The sequence below is a fragment of the Protopterus annectens genome, chromosome 17.part0 (assembly GCF_019279795.1).
Source record: "Protopterus annectens isolate FY-2018-M chromosome 17.part0, PAN1.0, whole genome shotgun sequence".
Taxonomy (NCBI): domain Eukaryota; kingdom Metazoa; phylum Chordata; order Ceratodontiformes; family Protopteridae; genus Protopterus; species Protopterus annectens.
The window spans coordinates 42,864,983-42,892,733 of record NC_056751.1 but is presented as its reverse complement, the minus strand read 5'-3'; positions in this window follow the sequence as shown (position 1 = coordinate 42,892,733).

Here is a 27,751-nt window from a genome sequence, read left to right as displayed (position 1 = left end):
TGGTTTTAAAATAACTACTTGCTAAGACTAACCCCACAGCATCCAAGCTGTTGGCTCAACTTTTGAAGCAACAAAATTAGAAGGAGTGGTAACCAAAATTAGAAATGATGACATTAAAGGGTGAACCCAGAACTAATTATAAATAGACTTCTTAATTACTACATGGCACTATATAAATAAGATATTGAGGCTAAGAGTATTTGACAGGGAAGCGTTAGCATATTTTTGACAATTACAGATTCCTTTGTTAAAAGAAATAGAAAGAGGGGTGCTAACATTGCAAATAAAGGAAAGTGAAATTAAAGAAGCAATGAGAAGCCAGAATACAGGGAACACCCCTGGTGCTGATAGAATTCCAACAATTTCACTTGCAGCAGCTGGAGAGGCCACAAAAGTTCCTCACCAAAAGGATAAAGGGTCTCAAACATCTGTCCTATGCTGCCCGACTGAAAGAACTCCAGCTCTATTCAGTCGCCACGCTTGCTCAGAGGTGACCTTTGCCTAACATACAAGGCCATGTCAAACCCAGATTTGATGAATATGCTTCACCTCAAAAAATCTAGATCCGTCAGAGCCACAAGGGCGGGAGGCTTAAACCTCGACACGGCTATTAATAGGACGTGCTGGAGGGATAGATTCATCACCCAAAGACTCCCTATGCTGTGGAATAAAATCCCGGTATATGTGAGGCAGAGCACCTCGCTGGCCTTGTTCAAGAGAAATCTTGACCAATGGATGGGAGATCGCAGATATACCCCAGGGATTACCTCAGTGTCACTGCTCAACAGAGGCACAGCAAAATAATGGGTATAGTTCCCCATACTAAAGGGGTGGCGTAAGCCACAAAACTATGGGCTAGGCTTGTAAATGCCCTCGGGCAGATAGCCTAGTATGAACCTATGAACCTATGAACCTATAAGTGTGGAACAAGAAGGTTAGAAGATAAAAGTCTGTCTAATTCTTTTATCAATACTTTTCTGAGTGCGGGTATGTCTTTGATATGGAAGGAAGCAGTAATGATACTTATACCAATGGATGGGAAAGATCCCCTTGTTCCAGAGTCATATAGACCTATTTTAAGTATCATGACTACAAAGCCTTTATGATTATTTTGGCAAAAAGAGTGGCAGAGATGCTATTGAGATTAATAGGCCTTGATCAGTGTAGGTTTATAGAAAGCAGGCAAACATTTAACAATATTAAGAGGACCCTTGTGATTCAAACAGATGCATTAGACAATAACAGCATATTAATGTTAAAAGATTTGGATGCTAAAAAAGCATTTCACAGAGTATGCTAGGAATTAATGAAGAGATCTCTTAAGGCATTTGATCTCCAGAAAGATGGCAGACATTAATAATTAAAATCTATATAGGAGCTCAAGTCATGGTGATGTGTGATACTGAGCTGTCTAAAGCATTTAGTCTTACAAGAGGAACTAGATTGTGATGTCTACTTTCACAATTACTCTTTGCTTTTTATCTAGACCTATTTGCCAGGGACATAAGGCAATCAAACATAATTATATATAAAATGAGAAATTCTAATGAGAAAATAGGCCTTCTTACAGATGATATCACACTATATGTTACCAATCCAGAACATGACATTAAAAATATATTTCTATGATAAACTGAAGTATTTTAATAATACACTAGGATATAAACTAAATAAAGCAAAAACAAAGGCTATGGTAATGAACTATGCTCCAGTACATGAGTTGGTACATAGCCTCAGCTTGTTGCGAGCTCATGAAAGGATGAAATACTTGGGAATTTGGTTAAAATGGGAGCTGTGCTAGCAGGAGAAGAAATGTGGGAAGAAATTATCCAAAGATTATAAGTAAGATAAGACAATGGAAACTGTTATTTATGAAAATTAATACGAAGATACAAATAATTAAGATGGTTTTGGTCCCAATAGTTCTTTATATAACTCAGGCTTCTATGTATCAACCAAGAGAACAGATATGGAAGAATATGACAAAGAAAATTAAAGAGTTTCTTTGGGGCAACAGAAGGGAAAGAGTGCAGTGGGAAAGATTAATACTAACAAAGAGGGAAAACAAGAAGAGAATTGGTGAAGAAAGAAGAAAGACCTGAGATTTTGCGTGCAGATGAAAAATGGAAGGAAGCTAGACAATTTTTGGGTTACTGAACTCAGATCAACTTGCATAAACAGGTCCAATTTTAGAGTTCAAGCAAGCTATGTGGTAGCTGGATAGTAATTTTTCTAAGTCACAAATAGTAGATTTTATAACTGAGGTGAAAACAGAAATGGCAGACTGGAGAACAACATATAAAGCAATATCAGATTTGAATGTAATACAGTACAAAGGTAAAAAAAGTAGCATGGAGCAGATTTTTATATAAAGATACTATGGATGATCAGTGGAGGGAAACATGTAATAATCCTAGATAAGCAAGTAAACTGAGAAAATAAGGACTTTGCAAGGAAGTGTTTACATTAGCATTTCTATACTCTGACAAGACTTTAAAAATCTTCCCACAGACAGGAGGCATACGTTGAAGATTGGTGGCTTAGAAAGAGATTCTTGGGAGCACATATTTTGGGAGTGTATTGAGTTGCTTCAGTACAAAAATAATTTTAATGTGTTAAGTCTTATACTTGAAACAGAATTTAACCGTAATATATACATGCTTTTGTCCTAAAGGAAGTAAAGATATCTTTAGTGCTGATAGTGGCTAAGAAAATTATAACTATAAAATGGAAAGTCAAAGACAAATCATCAATATGAGAGATGAAAAAGATGATTACAGAGATTTAAAATATGGAACAGTGAACTATGAGAGATCAGACACAGAACTCCACAGTAAAAATTTGCTGCCTGACATGATGGAATGGAAACTCAGCTTGAAGAGGGTGTTGGCATAGAAATAGTTATCTAAGATTCATATCGATTTCATATAGTAGACTCCAATACAAGGTGAAAAGTAACTGGATCAGTTGTTAAAACTTGTAAAACAGTGAAAATAAAACAATGTTGTTACTAATTAATTTCTGTTCTCAAATTAGATTACAAATAACTAATGTGTGTTTATATGTTTCCGATTAATGAGCAGTGTTAAATCAAACATGGAATTAAGGCTGGAATGAATAGCTGATGCTGATATATAGATATATATGCTTAACAATGGCAAGGAATTAATAACTAAATGTTAGCATTGACTGTCTCTCTTCTTTGGGGGGTCAAGTATACAGATACGCAAATATGTAAAAATACAGATATATAGAAATATATCCATGCTTTTATCTAGCTAGCTGTCCGTTTTCCTGTGTGTATGTGTGTGCCTGAGTTTGTATGTGAATGCACATCTATCTATGTGCCTGTATATTTATGTTTGTATGTGTGCTATATAGATTCCTGGGTTTGGCAAACAAGTTTAAAGTCTATTGGCCATGTAGGTACATAACTCTGATTATCAAGCTAAGTTCTGTTGGCTGTTAGGGAGCTTAATGTTTAAGCACTCATGTTGGAACTTACAAGTGCCCATGTAGCTATCCAATTCCTTCCTGAAGGTATGGGTCAGCAGGTTATATTTAATTAAGAGGGGCATTTTACTGCATAAGCACTGATGTTTTTGAGATATGATGTTGCCACATTCATGGTACAGTTAATATTCATTTTTATTAAACGGAAGTGTCAACTTGTATACAGATCAATGGTGGGAGGAGTGTTTATAAGCAAAAACTTTTAAATACTTAAGGATTCTTTAATGCTATGTACATCAGGCAAAAGTCTCCTTTAAAAAGTGATAAGACACAGAAAAGAGAAAGTTGTAATTGTCTTTGGCTGTAAGATAAGTCTTGAAACTCTTAAGATTCTTGTTGTGATGAATATTTGTATCTTCTCCAATTGTACCAGATGGTGTGTGAGTAGGTTACAACACTTGCTTCAGTATCCTACAACAGATTTAGCACGAGCTGTGTACTGGGGACAGTTACCTTCCTGGTATGTCTTGTAAGAGCTATATGGTTGTTAAAGGCCATTTTGTACAAGTTTTTCAAGGTCTTTTATTATTTTGTAGAAAAGAAAACAGCAGCACCCAAACACAGCTAAAATCAATAAAATTCGTAGCAGTTTTATTGAAGAGGTAAGCGCTTTCACACATTCACTGTGCTTCATCAGACCAAATGTAACAAAACAACACAACAGTTAACAGCATCATCAATTAACCATTCAAAACATCCAATAGAAAACAAGCACTGAGACTACATTAAAAAAACAGGATGTCATTTAAAAAGCCCCCTAGCTTTTAGGATAGGTTTAATGGAAGTTCTGCCATTGATGCCTGGAAACTTATCCAACTGCATAGTAATGATCCAAGAAAGTTCACGGCTTTCTATGTTGTTCCTAAAGTCACCCCCACGCTTGTCTTGAGTCAAAGTTTCAACAACCCTAAAACCAAAAATATGGTCACTGTCATATTCCATATAATGTTTGGCCAAAGCATTACGCTCACCAAAATTATGTACACAATACAAGTGCTCCCTCATTCTCTCCATAAGGGATCTATTTATCTTTCCTATATAGAAGCAAGTGCATACCCTGCAATTGGCCAAATAAATGAGATTTCTACTGGCAGTCAGCATTCACTTTAAAACAATACTCATGATGTGTGGTTGGGTGAACAAAAGTCACTAATGGATCAATTTGTGAGCAAAAATTACATCTCGAACAACATCTCATGCTAAAAACTGATATAGGCTTCACACTTCCTGCTGGTGTATACTTCTTATAACACAGTTGTCTCTTTAATGACTTTTTATTTTTAAAAGTGAACCTCGGATGTTCACCTACCACATTCCAGATCTAGTCATCAAGCTGTAAAACGGACCAATTCTACTTCACAACCTCCATGATACTATTAACGTGTAATGTATTGCATCGTCAACTTCCTTGTGACGATAGCTCCTATCCAAAAATTCAGACCTCAAACTAAGCAGGTCATGTTCAAATAGTGCATCATTGTTGTTGAGTCTTGAGAGTCTCATACCCTGGCTTTTAACTATGTTTTTAAACACATGGCCAGGGTACATGCTATTCCATTGCAGCAATGTATTCTTCCCACAATCTTTTCTGTGTAAAGTGGTTGTGAATCCACAGGAATCATTAACCATGATCTTAACATCCAAAAAATCCATTTCCCTCTCTGACACTTAAGATGCAAAAGATAACAAATGCGTTGTGTTCTGTATGAAACCAATAAATTCTTCCAATTGCTGGCATGTGCCATCCCAAATTAAAAAAAGAGGTCATCCACAAACCTCCTGTAAAATTTAATAAGTGGACTGTAAAAAGACCCAAAAACAAAAGTGCTCTCCCATTGAGCCATGACCACATTGGCGTAGCTATTGACACAAGTGCCCATAGCTACGCCAATCTTCTGCAAAAACAACTGATCATCATAAATAAAAATTTTGTTCTCTAGTACAATCTCCAAAAGAGAACAAATTAAATCAATACTGATCAAGTCATATTCACTGTTAAAGCTCATGAACCATGTTTATACCCAGATCATGAGGTATGCAGATTAACAAAGACACTACATCGAGACTCACTAAAAGATACTGTCCATTGAAGCACACATCCTTAGTGTGCTCAACCAGGCCATCCAGAAACTGCTGTGCATCTTTCAACACCTGTGTTTGCTCATTCAACACTGGTCTCAGCTTCTTCTCTATAAATATAGAGAAAGGTTCCGTAATCCACCCTTTCCCAGATACAATCGGTCTAAAAGGGGGATGTGTCAAGCATTTGTGTATCTTACGCAGCCCCTGAAAAAGGGGGCTAAGTGGATGTTCAACTGTTAAATAGGTATAAAGGTCTTTCAAAATCAATTTACTCTGAAAGCAATCAGAAATACTTGCATTCACTCTCTCATGTAACAAAATCACAGTATTAAAATCAATTTTGTCATAAACATTGCTGTCACTCAACAAATCTAAAATACTATTGTGGTAAAAGTTAAAGTCCATGACAACAATTGCGCCCCCCCTTGTCTGCAGATTTAATAATCAAATCATTGTCCCTCTGTAATTCAGACAACGCCTGTCTCTCCTAGGCTGTTAAGTTAAAAAAACCTTTGTTATGATCAGTATTATAAACAGTCATAATGTCCTGCTCACATTTCTTCATAAAAGTCCCCAATACCAGGTTCAGGACAGGTTGAAACAAACTAGGTTTCTTGAACTGCGGCCCTACTAGTGCATTATTACTAACAGGCTGAAACATAGTTTTGTGCATCACGCTTCTAGCATACATTTTAATATCCACTATAGTCTCACTCAAAATAGAACACGATGCACTATTTGAACATGACCTGCTTGGTTTGAGGTCTAAATTTTTGGATAGGGGCTATCGTCACAAGAAAATTGACGATGCAATACATTACAGTGTTAGGCATAGGAAACATAGGAGCTTCAATCATGACAAGAATTTCAATTCATGTGCAAATAACATCAGCACCAAAGAGAATGATGTTGCTGCAGCTAGTGCGATAGTTAATGGTGATGCAGTACCAAGTATTGTACCTGAGAACTCATTTAACCATAATGAATCTGTGTCAGCTAGTATAGAGAATGTAAATGCCAACAGCCAATTGAGCTTGAATATTGTTTACCCCTCCACCTGTACAGGAATAGGTACTAGCCATAAGATGGAGCTGCACACATTCCAATTTTTCAGAGACTACCTGTTCACATTAGGACAACTCAGAAGAGAATGAACAGATCACTAAGCAGGGAGAGGAAACGGAAGACGTCAGTGACATAGTAACCTCACCATGCTTTCTTGGTGTTTAATCTGTCAGACTTTATTCTAAGTAATGACCATATTAAAGTTTGAATAAAGGTCTGGCATTTATTCCAGCTTTCCATTCTACACTGACCGAGTTTGTGACTGACATTAAACAATTTGGGAGAAATGTCTCATTAAAGAATATTTTTGGCTATGAAAATGTGAAGAATGACATTACTTGTGAGTAGAAACAGTACAAAAAAACGAGCACCTTTGTGCCAATAAACCATCCAGCTATCGATCCGTCTGTACATCTATGTGAAAACAATGTTGCCAACTTAAGACAGCAGCAAATAAGCCAACAATATCATAAATTTAACAACTGGAGAAAGAAAAGCTTTATTGGAATTAATGAGAAATGATAACATTGTAGTCAAACCAGCAGACAAGGGAGGGGCAATGGTGGTAATGAACTCGAATGATTACAAGAGAAAAATGGAGGAGATGTTAAGAGATGATAAAACTTATCAAAAAATTACTAGGAAAGAGCTTAAAAAAGTAGTTAATGAGATCAGTAACACCCAGAGTGATATGCTTGCCACCAGACTTGTCTCTCAAGAGCTTTTTGATTTTTTTTAGTACAGCACATGCTCAGATACCCACTGTCAGTGGTCTGCCAAAAATTCATAAATGTCTAAGTGACCCCCTTGTAGCTTGAAGGGGTTGGGACACCGATTCACTCTCAGTATATGTTGAGGACCAACTAAAAAAACTCCTACCAGAAGTAGATATCATACTCAAAGACACTGGAGATTTTTTACAGAAATTTTATGAGAAGATGAAATCATATACAGATTTCTCCAATTTTATTTTGCTGACCCTAGACATACGGATCCTGTTTACTGTCATTCCCAATTCATATGGCATTGCAGCTGTCAATCAATTTGTAAAATCTAGATTGACAGGCATAGAACAAATGTGTTTATTATTAGAAATCATCTTAGAGAATAATCTCTTTATCTATGATGACAAATACTATTAGCAAGGTTGCAGTGTTGCCATGGGCACCTCATGTGCCAATAGTTACTCCAACATTGTGATTGCCCAATGGGAGAAAGAACATGTCTTTAACAAAGCCAACCCAGGGGCTACTCACCTGATTTATTATGGTCGATTGGTAGATGATATTCTTTTCATCTGGGAAGGGGACGATACTCAACTTAATTTATTTATAGATTTTTTGAATAGCATGACCACCTTCCTGTTTTTTGAAGCACAGTATTCTAAGACAGCAATTGAGTTTCATGACGTAAAGTTATCTTTACATCCAGATGCAGGACTAGAGACCAGTATTCATAGAAAGAGGACTTGGAGGAATTACTACTTGCATAAAGACAGTATGTATCCAAGGCATGTCTTCCATAACATATTTGAAAATCAAGCTAATAGAATCTCTTGGTTATGCACAGTTGATCATGAATTTGAAAAAGAGTTTCAGCAACTTAAAATACATTTACAAAGCAGAGGCTATTCTAATAGACATGTGAATCTGAAAAACTGTGACATACAGAACATTAGAAAGAAGAAGGGTCGACCCTATTTTTCCAGTCAATCTGCACATGAGAAAGCTACTAAGCGTAACAATCCCTTTCCACCACTAAGGTGCATCTTAACTAATTCTACAGAAGCTTGGCAAGTATGTGACATCATCAGAAAATACTGACCAGTGCTGACAAACGATCAAAGTTTAAGAACAATAGTTGGAGATGCACCCAGATTTACCTTAAAAAATAAAAAGAATATCAAGCGACTTTTGCGCTATAAGGATGGAACTACTAGGAGGCCTCAACATACCGAAGGCAGAAAAGGGACTGTTAAATGTGGAAGATGTAAGGCCTGTCAGTACATCAATATTTCTAACTTGTTTTGCCATCCAGTTTCTGGCCAGTTATTTTCTTTAAAGGTGCGAGGCAACTGCGATACAAGCATCTAGTATATGTGACTGTCACAAATGCAATATCTTCTATATACAGAAGACTGATTGCCAGTTCAAAGAAAGAATCCTTTGCCATATATGTGACATTGTACATTCAGAAAAGAACAATACTTTAGCGCATGTTAAAATGCATCCTGCACACTCCTTCACGTTTATGGCGCTATAGTTGATTCCTGAAAACATAACAGGAGATGTGCAGAATCGCACTGAAATTGCTGAAATTGACTGGATCATCAGTCTATGAGCTGATCGTGAACCTGGACTTAATGGTGTGGTACCATTAAAACCTATTTTAAAGACCAAATACGAATTGAGTTAAAGAAAAGTGTGTCCTTTCTCCTTTACTTTATCAGCCTGCTTTGTGCCATGGAAAGGTGTGCTTCCTCCCTTTATTTACCCCCCCCCCACACACAGAGAAACACCTTATTGACATGAGCTGGAGGTGTTGGCTCATATAGGCATTGTGATTGGTCTAGGCCAGCTATGGTTCATGTACTGTGAACAATTCCGTTTATGTGACAAGACTTACTTCATTGAAACAGAGTGCTAATTTATTATTTTACGATTTATTTAACATATCCTTTTTAAATTAAGGTGTTGCATTAATTCTCTAACTCTTCTTATCTGCTGTATTAGAGCAGTGTTTACTTATAAAGTAAATGCACACTCACTGAAGCAATGCCTTAATTTGTACTTAAAGTTTTTCCACTGACTGGATCTCGGGGAGGGTGCATTTTTCCCATCATGTTTCTGATAGGATGTCTTGCCTCTGGCTTGTACTGTAAGTGTCAGTTTGTGTGAATGTCTTGATTGGTCAAGCCTTCCTTAAATGGAACACATTGTTTCAGTTGTAACAGGATCTGAGGAAGGGAAAACCCGAAAGCGCTTATCCATCCTGAATGGTGCACCTTTTTGTGTCTTTACATAATTTAAATCTAAGGTTACCAAAAAATTCAAGTGAGGAAGAAGGGGTAAGACATTTGTAGAGAAAGCATTTTGAACGTGGGCACTATCACACACTGGCTTATGAAGAAAAGTCCAAAACTGGTCTCTAGCATTTCATTCTTTCTTTGGCACCAGAAAAATTCTTGAATAAAATCCTCTCCCTGCAGGGGTAAGAGGAACTATTTCTATTACCCCTGAGAAAGCATCTGCTGTAAGACAGTGGAGAGCAGGAAGGTTTGACCTTTAGAATGTGGAATAATTTCCTGGAAAGGAAGGATTTCCTCCTACTGCCATCTGTAAATATGGTGAATCAGTCTCAGAACCCATTTGTTTGAAACAACTCGTTACCAAAGATAGAAATGAAGATTCAGACTTTCAAGAAGGGAAAAGGGATTTCCCGGCTGGGGGAGGAGAGACAAGGCCTCTCAAATAGTCATTCTGATTTATTTGACTGTCCTTTGCTCCGATGGGTTCCTGCTTTCTTTTTGGAACCTTCCTGCCATTGTTTTTTAAAAGTCTGTCTACAGGCATTTTACTTGGCTGTTTGTTTTGTTTCTTGCCAAAACTGGACAAGGAAGCATAAAAACCATTGGAAAATTTTAAGAAGGAGGGCTGAACAATTCCCTGTATCACTTTACCCCTCTCATCATATTTTTGATAACCTCTACAGCAGAGAGACCACAAACTAAATCTCTCTACAAAGCTGAGGAGGTTCTGAGAATACAACCAGGCAAACCTCATCAACACAGTACCACTGGCAACAGCCCTGGATGCAGTCAGTACAAAGTCATAAATATACTTTAAGCAATGAGTAATGACCTGAGAAAATGAAAAAACGAAACCACACAAAGCAAATTTTTCCTCACAAGAAGGAATTGCAGATAAAACACTCCTTAACCTTTCACAGTTAGTCAAAATAAACTTTAACATCCGAGCCAGACAATTAAAAAATGTAAAAGTTAATGTTGCAGAAGCATATACTTTACCCCCAAAACTTATCAATTGTTTTATCATTCTTGTCAGATAGAGAAGCATTAGAGTTAATAAAATGCTTGACTGCAGCTGACTGACTAAAGCTATAGCTGCTGGGTCAGGCCTGCGATGAGTATATAGTAATTTGAAAGACTGAGGAACTATGTACATTCTTTCTTCTTTCTTAGGTCCAGCATGGAAACTGCTGGCTGTAATAAAAGTATCTTCCAATTTTGGTAGCACTGGGTGGGATGGGAGGAGGTTCTGGGAATTCCATTTCTAACATTTCATAGTGTTTTCTGAGGGACTGATAAACCACAGAGTTCTCCCACTGAAAACACTGGCACATTCTGGAAACAAACTCGGGGAAAGAATCCTTGAGAGGAAGATTCAGATAACATGCTCTCCTCTGAGTCTGAATCAGAAATCTGTGGAGAAAAAGTCTACCTACCCCATCATATTCCTCTCCAGATTCAGTTCCTTGAATCTCTTCAGGAAAAAAGGAATCCCCTTTTCTGTTACCAGAAACCACCTGATAAGTAAGGTCAACAGCCTATGCAGCAACCTTCCTTCCCTCTCTCTCTCTCTCTCTCTCCAGCAGGGTGCAAGGGAGTAACAGGGTTCACTGGGAACATCCCTAAAGCATATGCACAGCAGGCTCATTCAAAAGGCCGTCTGAGTCCACTCAATCCACCCACCATTTATTTTGGACAATCTTTGTACCACCTCTGCCCTTATGCTTTAAGTTCACTGGAATCATCCCTGAACCATACACACAGCAGGCTCATCCAAAAAGCAGTCTAAGTCCACTCAATCCAGCCATCATTTCTTTTGTACAAACTTTGTACATTGTCTGCCCTTTTGCTTTAAGTAACTGTTAGGCAGCCAATCTTTTCTGCCTGTATTTTAGCCTGAACAGTGACCACTCTGAAGACAAGTACTTCAGTGTCCTAGTTTATAAGTAACAGCCTTATAGCCTGTACACCTTCCTCAGCAGACATCCTGCTGGTCAGCGTTTACTCTCTACTTTCTGACAGACACTGACATTTACTCTTACTGCTCTTACTTAAACTACTTATTTCTCTTATATTTTCTTCACCTCCTAGAATTGCTTCTCCCATTATTTATATCTTCCAGTCCTTCTTCAGTGGACCTGCATTCCTTCAAGGAAGTCACCCTTGGTCTCCCTTCCTTTCTTACTTCTCCTTGCCCGTGACAGTTATTAAACCACTCTTAGCTCTGAACTAGTATTTGTGAACAGTCACCATTTACTCGGTGCACTCAACTGCCTCTTTAGTGTGTGTTTTATTTTTCTGTAGAAGTATCCACTCCCTGCAACCAAGTCAATATATATGTAACAGTGAAGTCTGCAGTTTGAACACCAGTCTGTAGGCCATACTTTTATGTAAATTACAAATATTATAGCAGCCTAAAACAAAGAAATTCGTCCACTATTTTTCTTAGACCACACCACTCCCATTGGAACTTTATCCTTCAACTGTACTCCATTGATTGTTCTTAGCAGTCCAAACTCTTCCTTCTTTAAGTTTATTTCTCCTTTGCCCCAGATGCTTATGTAACCACTTTCAGCTCTGAGTCAGTATTTTTTTCCAGGGCTGGAGTCCTGCATTCTGTCTTACTTTTTCTCATTGTTTTGTTGATCTATGGGGTGAGGGGGTAGCCTTTTGACTTCACATTTCAAAGTCCATAAAAATCCTACCATTACACGGTAGTTCAAACAGTCAAGGGCAGTTGTTTACTGTTATATATCACCATTAGTCAGGACAAGGTGATATTGGACTAACCCTCCTACTAAAATTGTGCCCTAGTGTAACAAAATCAAGACTTTCATCTACTGACACAGAAGCCATTTAGACTGCATTGTTCTGTTTACTTATCTCTCTCAGAAGATTTGTGGCTGTTTAAGTTTAGTCGCTGATTGTTTTTTCTGTCTCTTTCCTAGGTTTTCAACCCACTTCATTCATAGGGTCATAGGTAGGTACTAGGCTATCTGCTTGAAGGCATTTATAAGCCTAGCCAGAATGTGTTGGCTTTCGTCCCCCCCTTAGATTAGTTCCTTGTGCCTCTGTCCAGCAGAGCCACTGAAGTGATCCCCGGGGTAAACTTCCTTGTTTCCAATCCCCTCATCAAGGTTTCTCTTGAAGAGGGTTAGTGAGGAACTCTGCCTAATGTAGACTGGAATCTTGTTCCAGAGCATGGGAAGTCTCTGGGACAGGAATCTATCCCTCCAGCACATCCTATTTATTGTTGTGGTGAGGTTTAGATCCCTGGAGCATGTGGCTCGAGGGGATATGGTTTTCTTTAGGTGGAGCATGTCCTTTAATTCTGGGTTGGACGTGGCCTTGTATGTCAGGCAGAGATCACCTCTGAGTAGGTGGTATACAACTGAGTACAGATGGAGTTTCTTCATTCGAGCTGTAGAGGGCATCTGCTTGAGGCCAGTGATCCTCTTGGTGAGGTACTTCTGTGGTCTTTCCAGTTGTTGCAGGTGTATTGTAAGGTACATCCCAAATGGGGCATTGTACTCTATGATGGGTCTGATGAGTGATGTGTAGAGGGGCCCAATGACCTCTTTCAATCTGGATGCAAACCCTTTTGTGATTAGGTGGGCCACATAGAAGGATTTTCTAACCACTTTGGGAATGTGATTATCAAAGGAGAGGTTACTATCTACTTGGGTCCCCAGATCCCTTATTATGTCTTCCGTATTTAGAGGGCTACCACCTATGTGATAGTTTGTGGGTACTTTGTTTTTTCCAAAGGGGATGACTATGCACTTTTTGGCATTTAGCTTGAGGCCATGGTTTTGACACCAGGTATCTGTCTCAGTGAGACCCTTTTGGAGGATGTCTGTGTCAGCCCCTAGTTTGCAGTTGTCTGTGAACTTGGTCAGCCATAGTCCTCCTGTGCTTGCCTGTACCTCTGAGAAGTATATGCCAAACAGGAGGGGTCCCAGGACTGAGCCCTGGGGAACACCACTTGTAACCGGTTTAGAGTCAGACCTAGCTCCCGCAACTCTTACCATGTGGGTTTTGTCCGTGAGGCAGTTGGAAACCCATCTCGTGATGTAGGGGGTTTATGTTCAGGCTGGTGAGCCTGTCTATAATACCTGAGTGGGGAATGGTGTTGAAGGCCTTTGCGAGGTCTAGGTAGGCTGTGTGGACCACCTTTCCCTCGTCTATAGCCTTGATAACTGTCTCAAAGAAGTCCACCATATTTAGGAGGCATGATTTGCCCTTAACAAAGCCGAACTGGGTAGGGTGTAGTGTTTGAAGGTTCCCAATGTCTCTGTTAATGAGATCCATGATGATGCACTCCATAGCTTTACAGACCAGGCTAGTCAGGCTTATAGGGCGATAGTTCCTGGGGTCCATTGTGGCTCCACTTTGTGGAGCAGAATAACCGTTGCTGTACGCCACTCTGTGGGCACATAGCCTGTGGAGAGGCTGAGTATAAACAGTGTGTTTAGGTGAGGGGTTAGTTCATCTTTGAGCTCATGTAGGATGCAGCCTGGGACACCATCCGGTCCCATTGATGCTGTGTTTTTGGCTTTGGAGAGGGCTGTTTTAACCTGAGTGCCTGTGATTTCAGTGGCACTACATTTTTCTGGTATAGTTATGGGCCCTTTTGGGGGTGAGAGGGGGGTGAAGTTTGCACTGAACCTGTCTGCCAGGATGTTGGCTATATTGGTCAGTTCAGTGTATTTTGTGCCATTCTGCACTAACTCCAAGCAGATCTGAGAATTGCCACTTAGATTCTTGACATAGCTAAAGAATGCCATGTCATTATCTTTGGAGTCCATGGCAATTTTTCTTTCGAAGCTAGCCTTGGATGATTTTATGAGGGAATGTAGTTTCTTGCTGATAATGATCAGGGATGTATTGCCTTCTTGGGATTTTACTCTTTTCTGTATTAGTTTCCTCCTTCTATTGTATAGCTTGTTTATGGCAGGGGTCCACCAGACTGGTTTCCTTTTCTTGGAGGAGTGAGTCTTGGTTTTGTTTGGGATAGCATGATCCATGCATTCTTGTAGGTGCCCGTAGAGTGCATTAGTAAAGGATTTTGCAGCTTGGACAGTGTTATCTTTTAGCATAGGGGCTTTGAAACTTCCCGTCTCGGTCTTAAGTAATGTGAAGTTTGCTTTTGAAAAGTTTTTCACGGTGGTTTCTTTGACCGAGGTGGTGGCGGAATGTAGATACCCAGAGTGATTAGCTTATGGTCAGATCTAACCAACGAGGGGTTGACGTCTGGTGTGGAACACTGGTCACCCATGTTGGTGATGATCAGGTCCAGTATCTTATCACCTATGGTGGGGGTGTTGACCAGTTGATCCAGGGCGTTTGAGTTTATAAATTCTAGAAAATGTTGGGCAAGGGAGTTTGTACTTGAGTAGTTCTCCCAGTTAATGTTTGGGTTCATAGGTTCATAGGTAGGTACTAGGCTATTGGCCCTAGGGCCTATACAAGCCTAGCCAAAAAGGTACCCTGGCTTTCACCACCCAAGAAAATTATTTTCCTGTGCCCCTGTCAAGCAGAACCACAGAAGTAATCCCCGGGGTGAATTTCCTATTACCCATCCAATCATATAGATTAGTACTAGGCTAACTGCCCTTGTGGGCCATTTTATGCCTAGCCAATTACCCTATGTGAGAATTAAACCCTGCACCTTGTGTCTGCAAGGTAAACACCTTCACCATTATGCCATCCTCCCAATATCAGGGTGTTTGGTAAGACCTTTATGTTTCCCATTGTTTCCAGGAATGTGGAGTGAGGATCCTGGGACATAGTGGGTGATCTGTAGCAAGCTATAATTTGAGTAGCAGTTTTGCCCATTGTTATTTGCACATGGATGATCTCTGAAGCATCGTGCTGTGCCACTAACCTGGAGGTGTGGGTATCCTTGATGAATATGGATACTCCCCCGTCATTTGTATTTCGGTCCAGGTTTTGTGGCCAAAATGTATGGTATGAGTTGTAGCCTGGTAGTGCTGGGGTGCTCTCTGGAGCCTTAAACCAGGTTTCTGTTACTATACATATATCGATTTTCTCTATACTGCAGAGTGCCTCAAGTGCGTGCATTTTGAGGTTTAGACTTCTGGCATTGAGTAGCATTACCCTCAGTTTTTTGTTGCTTGCGCTATTTATGGTGGTGGGTTTGTCTTTTGAGCCTTGCCTAAAAAAGGCACTATGGGGGTGGCAAGAGCCTTGGCCAGTATTTGAAAGCCTAAGGGTGACAGGTGCAAGCCATCTCTAGTGAAGCAGCGTGGCTTGTGGAGCATGTCATCCCAGGCTGACAGACACTGGATCCCCTTTGAATGACACCAGAAGCCTAGCCAATTGTTGAAATTGATCATTTTTTCTTTATACCTTGGTATCATTCTTGGTGAGGTCAGGATGCTACTCAGGGTCAGGGTCATACCGGTCTGGGCTACGTGATCAGAGAGCTCCTCCATGTCTCTTTTTATGTAGTCCAGGGAGGTATGGCTCAGGTCATTCACACCAACATGGACAATGACAGAGTCATATTTGTACTTGTTCTGGAGTGACCTGAGTGCTTGTGTTATGTGGTGGATTCTGGCACCCGACAGGCAGCTAACAGTAACCTTCTCCTTGTTCAGCCTAGTGAGTGGGACGTCAGTGTGCCTGACTATAGAGTCACCTATTACTAGTGTGTTGGGTATGTTATTTTGCCTTAAGGGCTGTGATTGCATGGCACACTGGTTTTGTGAAGTATGTGTTTCATGGTTTGTGTTGGGGGGGTGGAGGTTGCTTGGATGTCTGCTTTGGAGGTCTCTGTTGCTTTTGCAGATTTTTATTTAGAGCCTCAGAGTATGTTTTCATGTATTTATGTGTGTTTTTTAACGGTGCTGGTTTCATAGGTCTATGTGAGACTGGTGGTACGTATCCGCGGTGGTGCAGCAGTAGCGTTGTTGCCTCACAGCAAGAGGTTCTCCCATTCGATTCTTGGCTGGAGTGCGGGGAGTGCCTTCTGTGTGGAGTCTGCATGTCCTCCCCGCAGTTGGGTGGGCGTTTGAAAGACATGCGTAAATGGGCGTGCCTTCGTTGAAGGTTGAACGTCGAGCTGGCTCCTCGGCATTTGTGAAAAATCTACTGCCAATCATTAGCGGACCGGAGTTCCGCTGTGGCGACCCCTAACCGGGAAAAGCCAAAAGACAAACAACAACAACATGTGAGACTGGTGGTGTGATGCAAGTAATTACCTTCTCCTCTGGACTGCCTTAATCACTCCAAAGTCTCTCTTTTGTCTCTCTGCTGCTGTAGAACTCTGCAGGGCACCAGGCAGGAGCTTGCTGAGCTGTATACTTGCCAAAAATCCTTACAAATGCGGGTTTTATAGCAGGGAAATGAAAGAGATAGAAATTAGCCCAAAATGGCCAATAAACTACTAATTTCTGGACTGAAACCACTCCTCCAGGGACAGATAGGCTGCTCAAAGCTCCCTCTCTCACAGTGAACAGAGAAACTTCCTTCTATCCAAGTAAGGTATGGGCAAACACAGAAACTTGTAACACAGCCCTGAATTCAGCACTAACCTGAAAACTGGACTATACTAGCTTAGAAAGGCGGGAAAACAAGTATTTTTTTGCTTGTTTTTTTCAGAAAATAAAGCAGATTTTTATTTTTAAATGCACAGAAATGGCTATCACACTTGAGTGTGTAGCCTACAAGAGTTAAACTGGTAATTTAAACACAAAAATGACTTTGTTAAAGTGCAGGCAGTAAAATAAGTACAATATGTAGCTGAAACAAGCTTTTTAAATCACAAAAAACTCTAGAAAATCGGTATAAGGTGTAATCAGCTAAAGGAAGCAAGAAAATGCAGAAAAATGATACTTAATCACTCCAAAGTCTCTCTTTTGTCTCTCTCACCCCTCACTCCCTCTTACTCTATATTTGTACTGCCATAGCTCTACTGGGTCTATATTACCTGATTGAAAAACCTACATCGAACGCCTTTTCACCAACCACTAAACATCGAACTTCCATTTCTGCGAATGGCCACTTCAGTGATTTTTTTGCTCCACTCACATATTCCTAAAACCAATACCACTGGCTCCCTCCAGTAGAAAAACAATCAGTAGAATTAGTCCCACTAGTAACACCCACTCTAGTGTATCGTCCAAGACTCTCTCTCAACCTGTCCGACTCTTTGCCTCCTATAACTAGCACATTGCATCTCTACAGCCAATCCAGTACCCTCTGAACATTTTCTAATCTTAATTTACAGCAAAGATAAAACCCAGGTAAAATAAAATGCCCCTAACTCAGATTATTTTAATATTCCTCCTCATTCTACTAGCCCTCATCATCAATTATCAAAGTCACCTCATTCAAATATTTAGGACTTCAACCAATCCTCATAAAGAATATCAACGTCTGACCAGCCTGTCTTTCTCCATAACACAAAATCTCTACAAACAAACCACATCTGATTTATTTATCAATAAATATCTCAAATGTAAGTATCCAAATTTACCATCAAATACCAAATAAAGACCAAAATATAACTGACCATACGCTTCCCTCTGTAAAATATCAGTCAGATTAGTGGAGATATTTACCCCAACCCAGGTCCCACTGTTCATAAAACCATAACATCCAACCCCAAAATAAATCAGTCACCTAATACCTCTCAACAAAAAATAGAACCCAAACCTTTCTAGATATGAACCTAGGAAGTACATGCAATAACATCCATGCCGTACATGTCTACCTTGCTACATACACGTCGACCTTGCCACCTACACTCCTGATGTACTCATAGCTATCGAAACCAGGTTAAAAAAAGGAATAAAGGATAATGAGACCACAACCCTCACCCCCCCCCCCCCCCGGATACAATATAATCAGGCATGACAGACAAAACAAGCATGCAGGTGGCGTAGCAATCATCTGTAAAAAATCCCTAATTATCACCTTACTCCCACAGGAAATACCCATATTTAAATACAGGCAAGGGCATCTTGATATGGAAAATTTCACAATACAAAAAGTAAGATCACAAGGAGGGAATGTAGAACAGAAAATTAGTAAGTAGAAGTTAAAAAATAGAAGCTGAAGTTATGAAATACCTGCAGAGTGAAGTATTTAGTGTAGAAAGTCTAACACAGGACATATCAGAGCATGATGGAAAATCGAGTCCCAGGTAAGGAGGAACAGGAGGAGCAGGAGACATCTGAAGAAGAAATATGGACATGGGAAAAAAAAACGAGATTTAATATGGTGCAATATTTATGCAAAGATGAAAGCAAAACTAATCAATACAAAAATAGCAGCACCAAAGATATCTGAAGAGAAATACAAGCAAAGGCACCCAGGCATGGAAAACTTTACAATACAAAAAATAAGAAAACAAAGAGGAAAAGCAGAAAAGAGGATTAGTAATGGGGAAATTAAAGAAATAGAAACTGAGGTTATGGATTACCTGCAAAGTGAAGGATTTAGTGTAAAAAATCTAACTCTGACAATATCACAGCAGGATAGAGCAATGGATCCCCAATTTAAGGAGAAACCAATGGAGTGGGAAACATTTGATCAATTGCCATATGAAGATACTTTGGAGCCTTCCACAGAAAACCAGTACAAACAATCAGTTGGAGTTACACAGCAAAGGAAGGAACAGGAAACTGTGGCAACTCTGAAGCAGTCAATGTTCTGCAGTGATAGGCCGGTGAGTTCCGACATAAAAGAGCAACAGATGACACAGTATGAAACTGAAGAGAATATGGCACACGAAAATGCTTTGGAACTTTCTATAGAATGCCCGCAGGAAATGGAGAACAAAGAATGTGCCCTAGGTTTAGAAGAAAATGATCTAAGAGAAGAGTTGCTTGATTTAATAGATATGGACATACATATTAAGATCATTGAAAGAAATGACTACAGAAAGTGAAAAACCTCAAAATTTAGATGTTTGATAAAACAAATGAACACAGTAATTACATCTGTTCATAGAGATTCATATGATATAACAGAAGTAAATAGGATATATTACTGTGCAGCTACAATGATAATAGATAAAGTCTTACCACAAAAACACAGGATAGTAACGAAAAGGACGGGGAGAAATCAAATGCCATCATGGAAGTATCAAAAACAGAAAACTATAAAGCAATTATGACAAGAAGTTTCACAGTTAGAAGAGTATAGAAGAGGGGACAGATCAACAAAAGTACTCAGAAAGATAGACATGATAAAAACAATGCACAATATCAAAACAGATCAGGATTTATCGTACACTATTGCAAATGAATGTGTCTTTCTGCTTTTCCCGGTTAGGGGTCGCCACAGTGGAACTCCGGTCTGCTAATGATTGGCAGTAGAATTTTATGTGCTGGCTTGCCGGGCCTAATGTACAACCTTCGATGAAGGAACGCCTGTTCACGCATGTCACCACACAGAAGACGCTCTAACTGAGAATCGAACGGGCACTGTCTAACTGTGAGGCGACAATGCTACCGCAGCACCACCACCGCAGTTCTATCATACACTACTGCAAATAATAAACTAAAAATATCAGCACATGCAGATAAATATAAAGGAAAAGTAGAAAATAAGCAATTTATTGATGATGCAAAAATTTTTTATAGAGAATTGGGAACAAGGTAAAAGGAATTGAAACACCAACAAAAAAATGAAGAAATAGATACATTTTGGAGAAATATCTATAAAGATCCTGTGGAAAATAAGAAAGATGCTAAATGGAAAGAAGAAGTAAAAGAAAGAATAAGAGGTTCAAATGTACAGGATATGGAATGGGATGAAGAATTGAACAGAGAGATTGAAACAAAGTTAAAAAAAGCTCCTAACTGGAAAACCCCAGGCCCAGATGCAGTACCTAACTTCTGTCTAAAAGTATTAACATCTTTAGATGAAGATTTGGCCATGAGTAAGAACTATTTATATGTGCACCCTGAATAGACACCAGCCTGGTTAACAACACAAAAAACAATACTCCTACTTAAAAGCGAACCTGAAAGCTGTGCAAAAAACGAGAGGCCAATAACCTGCCTTCCAAAGATGATGTATTAACTATAGACTGGAATTGATACCAACAGAGTTTATAGTCATTTAGAAGAAAATTTAATCATGGCAATAAAACAAAAGTAACAAAAGAAAGTCATATGGAACAAACTATAATTTGTTGTTAAATAAATTCATAGTGGAGAAGGGGAAGAATCTAAGTATGGCATGGATAGACTACAAAAAAGCATTTGACAGTATCCCACATTCATGGATAAAACAGTACTTAAAAATGTATAAGATACGCTCTACATACATGGATCGATTAAATTACAGCGACCATGAAAGAGTGGCAAACCACTCTGCAATTAAGCCATGATAAAGGACAACTTATTATTCCAGGGATAAAAATTAAAAGGGGATATTCCAGGGTGACTCTCTGTCACTGCTGTTCTTTTGTCTTGCCCTTAACCCATTAAGCTGTCTACTTAACAGATTGAATCATGGCTACAATTTAGTTCCCAGAAAACAGAAAAATGTAAAGACTTCACATTTTCTTTTTGTAGATGATTTAACATTGGCAAGGATTCACTAATCCTCCGTGTAAGAGTTATAACTCTTACACGGAGGCTGCAGTTAAACGGAGTGATGTCAGAATGCTTTGCATATTCATGAGAGCATGCTGAATCACACCTAAGGCTAACAGGGTCCGTGTAAGACAGTAGGGGGTTTGTCCGTAGGCCGAGCCCTGCAAGCGGACACGCCCCCAGAAGAGCAAAAGTGCCCAAAGTAAACACCCATGACAGAGTCCACGGAAATGTGAATAAACACAACACAACACATGCCCCCACAGACTATGAACAGAAAATATAAAAATGAACATGTTATATATTTTTTTTAAATTGTAAAGATGTTTGCCCGTGAGTGCGCTCGTTTGCACGGGCGTGCCCGTAGCACAGCTACAGTTAGCAGTCAGTGGGAAAGCATATAAGAACTAAATATGGAAAGTAAGCCAGGAAGTGATAGCATAGCAGTAGAGATGTCAGCTGAAAAGCAGGCATTCATGGTTCGAGCCCCCACAACACCAAGTTTTATTTTTAGCAAAATAAGCACGAAACAAGTCCCTGACAAACATGTACACATATAAAATCACATTTTATGTAAAATGTAATGAAATAGTCCATTTATTTTGAAGAAATGTGAGGTAACAAAACAATAAAAAATGCCAGATGTGCCTATAGCTGAGCTACAGTTTAACAAGGTGAGTGAATCTGCCCGTAGGTGAGCAGTGGTTTAACAGGTGCAAAATGAGTGCCCGTAGCTGAGCAGTGGTTTTACAGGTGCAAAATGAGTGCCCGTAGCTGAGCAGTGGTTTTACACGCTGAGACTGTGTGACCCTAGCTGAGCTGAGCGTAATATGCGTGCTGATAGCCAAATGAGGCTTAAACCAGCGCACCCCATTTGAGCGGAGCTACGCACCATGCCAACAAGCTAAGCGACAGGCAACGTTGAGCAAGCTGTAACAAAACTGCCTTTACACAAACACACCCCCTAGCCTGTCTAGACAGTCATAAAATATAAAAAGCAGTGGCCAGGTTCAAACGCAGGATACCATGCACCATAGTCAAGGTACTGAACCACTAAGCTAAGACAGCTATACTCAAAAATGCAGTAATAGCAAATATATAGGAATGAATAGAAAGTGGAGCATGACAAAGCAGGTTTTGTGAAGTGGATACAATTCCAAAATGGCCAATCACAGATAAGTGCGGGAAAAACGGCATATATAAGCCCCATAGGTGGGAATACACAGCATAAACGATTGTAGAACTGACTTGCAGCCAGAATGTCAGGTGTAGGTGAGGGTAGTTGCTTTCGAGCACAGAGGTGGGGCGTTGAGGAGTCCAGATACATGGTCTGGCTCCTAGTCTACAATCATGAGGCCCAACTCATGCAGGGCCAGGTCCTGTGGGGAGCATATAGGGCTGAGGCGTGGGACCGGTTGGCTCAAGATCGTACCAGTGCCACAGGGATTCCAAGGACTGGTGAGCAGGTCCGTCACCACCATGAGGACCTAAAGAGACGCAAGCAGGACCAAGTGAACCTTTGGATACAGGAGGCCTGGCAAATGCCCAACGCACCACTACTGAGTAAGTTACATTTAATTACGTATATAAGAAATTAAATTAGCTGATATTATGGAGATGTGTATTCCAATATTACTTCATTTATATTACAGCTGCAGGTGTCCATTCTGCGAACCGCAGAGCCTATGGTGATAGGCTGGTGCGGTTGCACCACCAGGCAGGTCAGTAATCCACTCCCAGTAACTGTAAAGAAATATAAAAGTATGACAGTTATCAAAAGAGTGCAGTGTAGTCACTAAGTAATAAAATGTGCAAGTAACAGTGTAAAAATGTTTGCAAGTATTGCTTGATTACAAAAGTGTGTTGCAGTCTGAAATCCAAACAGAAAAATGAAAATGTCTGAAATAAAGTCTGAAATAAAGATGCCCCACCTGTAATATCATAGTGCACAACCTGCAGCAGGCTGAAAAGTACAGCTGCAGAAGATGAGCAACTCACATGTGTGAAATATATCCTTGTTGAAATACTGAAACATGACAGAAGTGAGACTGCTGGAAAGGATTGTAATAACTACAGGTAAAACATGTCAATAAAGCCTAGAAGTAAGTACCATCCTGAATAGTAAAATGAAAACAAGTGAGAGGGTATGAGAAAGAGTTATGAATCCACCAATAAAGTAGTAATAACCCCTGTATAAAGTATACTGCAGTCAGTACAGAATGAAATGAATGTGACAAGTAGAACCAAACTGCGAAATGTGTCCAAAGTGTTGCTGCAACTGGAATGTGTATCCCAAAATCTGGATATGTTGCTCTCAGTCTGCAATATGCAGATAGTATGATTGTCTGAAATATCAAACATCCACAGTTGTCTATAGCTATATAAAGCAAATGTAGCAGGATGATGTAGCTGAACAAAGCCAGATATGAACGTGTATGAATAACAATAAAATGTATATTGATGTAGCAGTAACAGTCCTATCACCAAATTGAAGTAGTTATCATATAGGAAACTGTAGTTAGAACAGTAGTGTGTATATATCTGTAGCTATTAGAAATGTACAGCATATGTATTGGTATTCGAAGGTGTTAATAATATTTTCTTCACCCCACCCTATAACCACATATAATCCATTCCACGTGAAATTGGTATGTGCAATCACAATTAACACCCCTGGACATTTGTCCTGATGGGTCATAAATATTTGCATGTCCGTTGATGCATATGCCCTGTTCATACATGCAAACCTGATGGCCTGTTGCCATCAATCAACCCTGCATGTTGTTGGACTGTGTATTGCTGTTCAAATTATGCATGTGTTATGCTTGCTGTTCATTGGTGTGAATATCTGGGTGTTTGGTTAATGGGAATACTAATGCATGCTGTTACAACTAATTGCGAATGGTATTGCATGTTACTAACCCAAACTGTCATGACATAATGCAAAACATAGAACGACAGGGAAGGCGGGTTCCAGCGGACCCACCTCTCCCACCTCAGCTGGCGAGTGCACCTGGCACTAGTGCCCAGTCTGGACCCTCCTCCGGTGGCCCTGTGCCACCTGCGGGTGGAAGCGCTGCAGGGGATGGGGCCCGTCCCCCCTCTGCAAGCGTGGCCGGAGGAGAACCACCACTCACCCTCCGTAGCATCCAGACTGTGGTGCGTAGGGAGATCCGGGACTCTGTTCTTGAGCCCCTACGCCAGCTTGAGGCACAGGTGGCACAACTTACGGGCATGCCTGTTGCCCGGCCTACACAGCCCCTAGCACAGCCCCGTCCTGGGCAGTGAAGGAACAGTGGCAACTGCCCATGGGTGGGGATATCAGTTCCACTGTTGCCATCTGTGGGCTCATGGGCTCAGGATATCCAAACCTCCGTCCCCGTCAATTGTGTAACCCCCCCACACATGTCATACACCGCCCCTTTATGCGTCTTGTTTGTCTTGTCTGTTGACCTACCCAACCTACCTCCCCAGCTATACTGACTTCCTTCACCTGACATACCACTCTCACCTGAAAAAAAAAAAAAAGGGCACTCTGTACCCACAAAAAAATTACGCCCCCATACATAGCTGTCCATTCTGCACATATGTCTACCAGACATGGAAACTATCAATTACAATTGGCTGTACAACTAGTATTATTGTTGTCCTTACACCTCTCTCAGGGGTGGAAGGTATCAAATGTCACACCAAATTATAAACATATGCACAGCTGTTGCTGATGAAGAAATGGGCAGCTATGGGCCTTACCTACATCCCTCCTGCAAAACCCAAGCTTGTTTCCCTACTGTCTTATCCTCTTTGTGATCCCTTTTTCACCATTTTCCTGTCTCCCCATTTTCATTTCTTTCAAAGAAAATAGCGTGGGTGTGCACAAGAGTAAGCACGTTTACGCGGTTGTAAGCAGGTGTGCACGTGTGTGTGCAGAGCTAAACGCCAGTGCGCATGCATGAGCTCCACGCAAACCAGCGCTAACCTGGTTAAAACTGCTTAAAAGTGCCTTAGTCACTCTGATTGACAGGTCCTGTAGTCAGTTCAAAAGCAAAATAAAATCCCACTGTCAGTCCCAAACCCAGGATCTTGGAAACAGTAGTCTGCATGACTTACCACTAAGCCATGACTGTTATACAAGAACCTTGTGCTAAAATAAATATATCATGTAATAGTAGGAATGAATGTAAAGGGAATATAGGATGTGTAGTACACAAAGCATGTCATTTAGAATTACTGTCAAAACTAGTGGATTTCTATAATAGTAGTGTGTGAACAGAAACAGCCATGCTAGTTGGTAGCTAGTAGGTAATAATGTCACTGTAGCATCTTGCAAGCCACACACATACTCACAGCAGGATAATCACTGCCCATACCCCACAACCACTTACAGGAACACAGCTGGACCAAGTAATAAAATATGTGGAGCAAAGGGCCAAAACCAGGGACACATTACAAATAATGTTACAACAAACTCAGACAGTTCAGAGAGTAACAGGTTCTGCATTTTGTGGGATGTGTGGAAGGGTATGAAGTCTGAAACTTGAATGTTTGTCACTATATTCTGACTTGAGCCCAGAGTGATTTGCCATAAAAAGCTGTGCATGAGATATTGACCAAAATATGAGGCAAACATGTGGACAACCTGCAAATATTTGTACATATGAGAGGTCTGACACCACCATATTTGAATAGTTAAGAGTCTAGACATAGCAACAGTGAATGAGTTACAGGGATGCCCCACAGACTCCATGTGAAATGTACAAACAGTAGGCAGAAAGGTGTAACAACACATGCAATGGTAACTATGGAGTCCTGAAAGTATGCACCACTTGCATGGCAGAAAAAGTGTTAATACATATGCTCATGCTAACCCACACTCACAACTGCAGCATACCAGACAATTTAATGGGTGTACCCCACTGATATGTACCATTCCATGAGGCAAATAACAGATGCACCTGAGAGTCTCTGGGGCCTGCTCAGCAGCATACTCAAATACCCTAATAGATGTCAAGGCCCACACCATGGCCAGACCACACTGCATGCTGTAACACCCTAGCAGTTATAGCAAGCATTCCAAGGTGTGAATGTACATGGAAAATAGGAAAGCCACAGCAGAAGACTACAGTCAGGACACCTAGCAGGCATACAAGTAGTGACTGTAAAGGGCAAATATTGAAGCCTTAGCAACAAAGTGCAAGTAAAAGTGCAAGGAAAGCACACACACACACATTAACAGTAGTAGTAGTTGTAGGTGTCAGTGTACATACACAGTTAGTACAGGAAACTGGAGAAATGAATGGAGGAATGTTAATCTACAACACAGCTGGAAATATGAGAGAGATACCAACCTTTACACTCACAGAACATTGTCCACAGCATACCAGCATGGTCCCTGCCCTTAAAATCTGAAAGGGCTACGCCTATCTCACATACCTTTTTATAGCACTGTTCTGAAATCACAGTGAGAACTGCAATCAGTACACAACTGGCTGCATGCAATTAGCAAATGCTGGCTAACAATTGGTGCAGAGGCCATCACATGGACATATGCAGATACCTACAAAAGTATGCTGTACAACCAGTCCACACATGCAATACTTTCATTGCACCCTGAGGAGGACGTGAGAGACAGACAGACAGAGAGAGAGAGAGAGAGAGACAGAGACAGAGAAAATCGAAATTAAGCAGACACAAACAAAACTGTTCAGCAACAGCCACCTGAAAGCTGACAACTGGAAAGTGGAGCAGCAGGACAGAAAACCAGACAGCAACACAAGCAGCTGTGGCAAACACAGGTAATATAAAGTAATACTATAAAGGTCTACATATTGTGAACCCTCCATATGTGTCATTGGTCTGTATCCATATGTATATGAAGATGTGCAAAGGGCAGGGGACATACAGCAACTATCAGTGAAGGCTGTACATACATTTGTATGTGAGAGCATCTATGTGCACATATCAATGTAGGTTGACTGTAGGTTGTAGTGCAATGTACAAAGTAGGTTTCACAGTTATGTATGTTTAGCAGTATGTTAGTGTGTGTATACAGTATGGTAGACAAACATGTTGATATACCTGTCTATCATATGGATACGTATGTATGTCAGAATATGTATGTATGTATGTATGTATATATATATATATATATATATATATATATATATATATATATAATATGCATATATGTATATATACGTAGAGAGAGATGTAGGAATACATAGACAGATGTAGATAGATAGAATATGTACAAACATATATATGTAATACACACATACAGATATAGATATATGTAGATACATATACATAGACAGACTGATCTGACTATCTACAGGTATGACTGTATATGACGACCTCAACACCCCTGTCCCACCCGCTGTCACTGTCACCACCTCTGTGCCCCGCCTCTCCATGTCTATAGCAATATATGTACATCAATATATATATATGTGTATATGTATACAGACATATATATATATATATCTATATA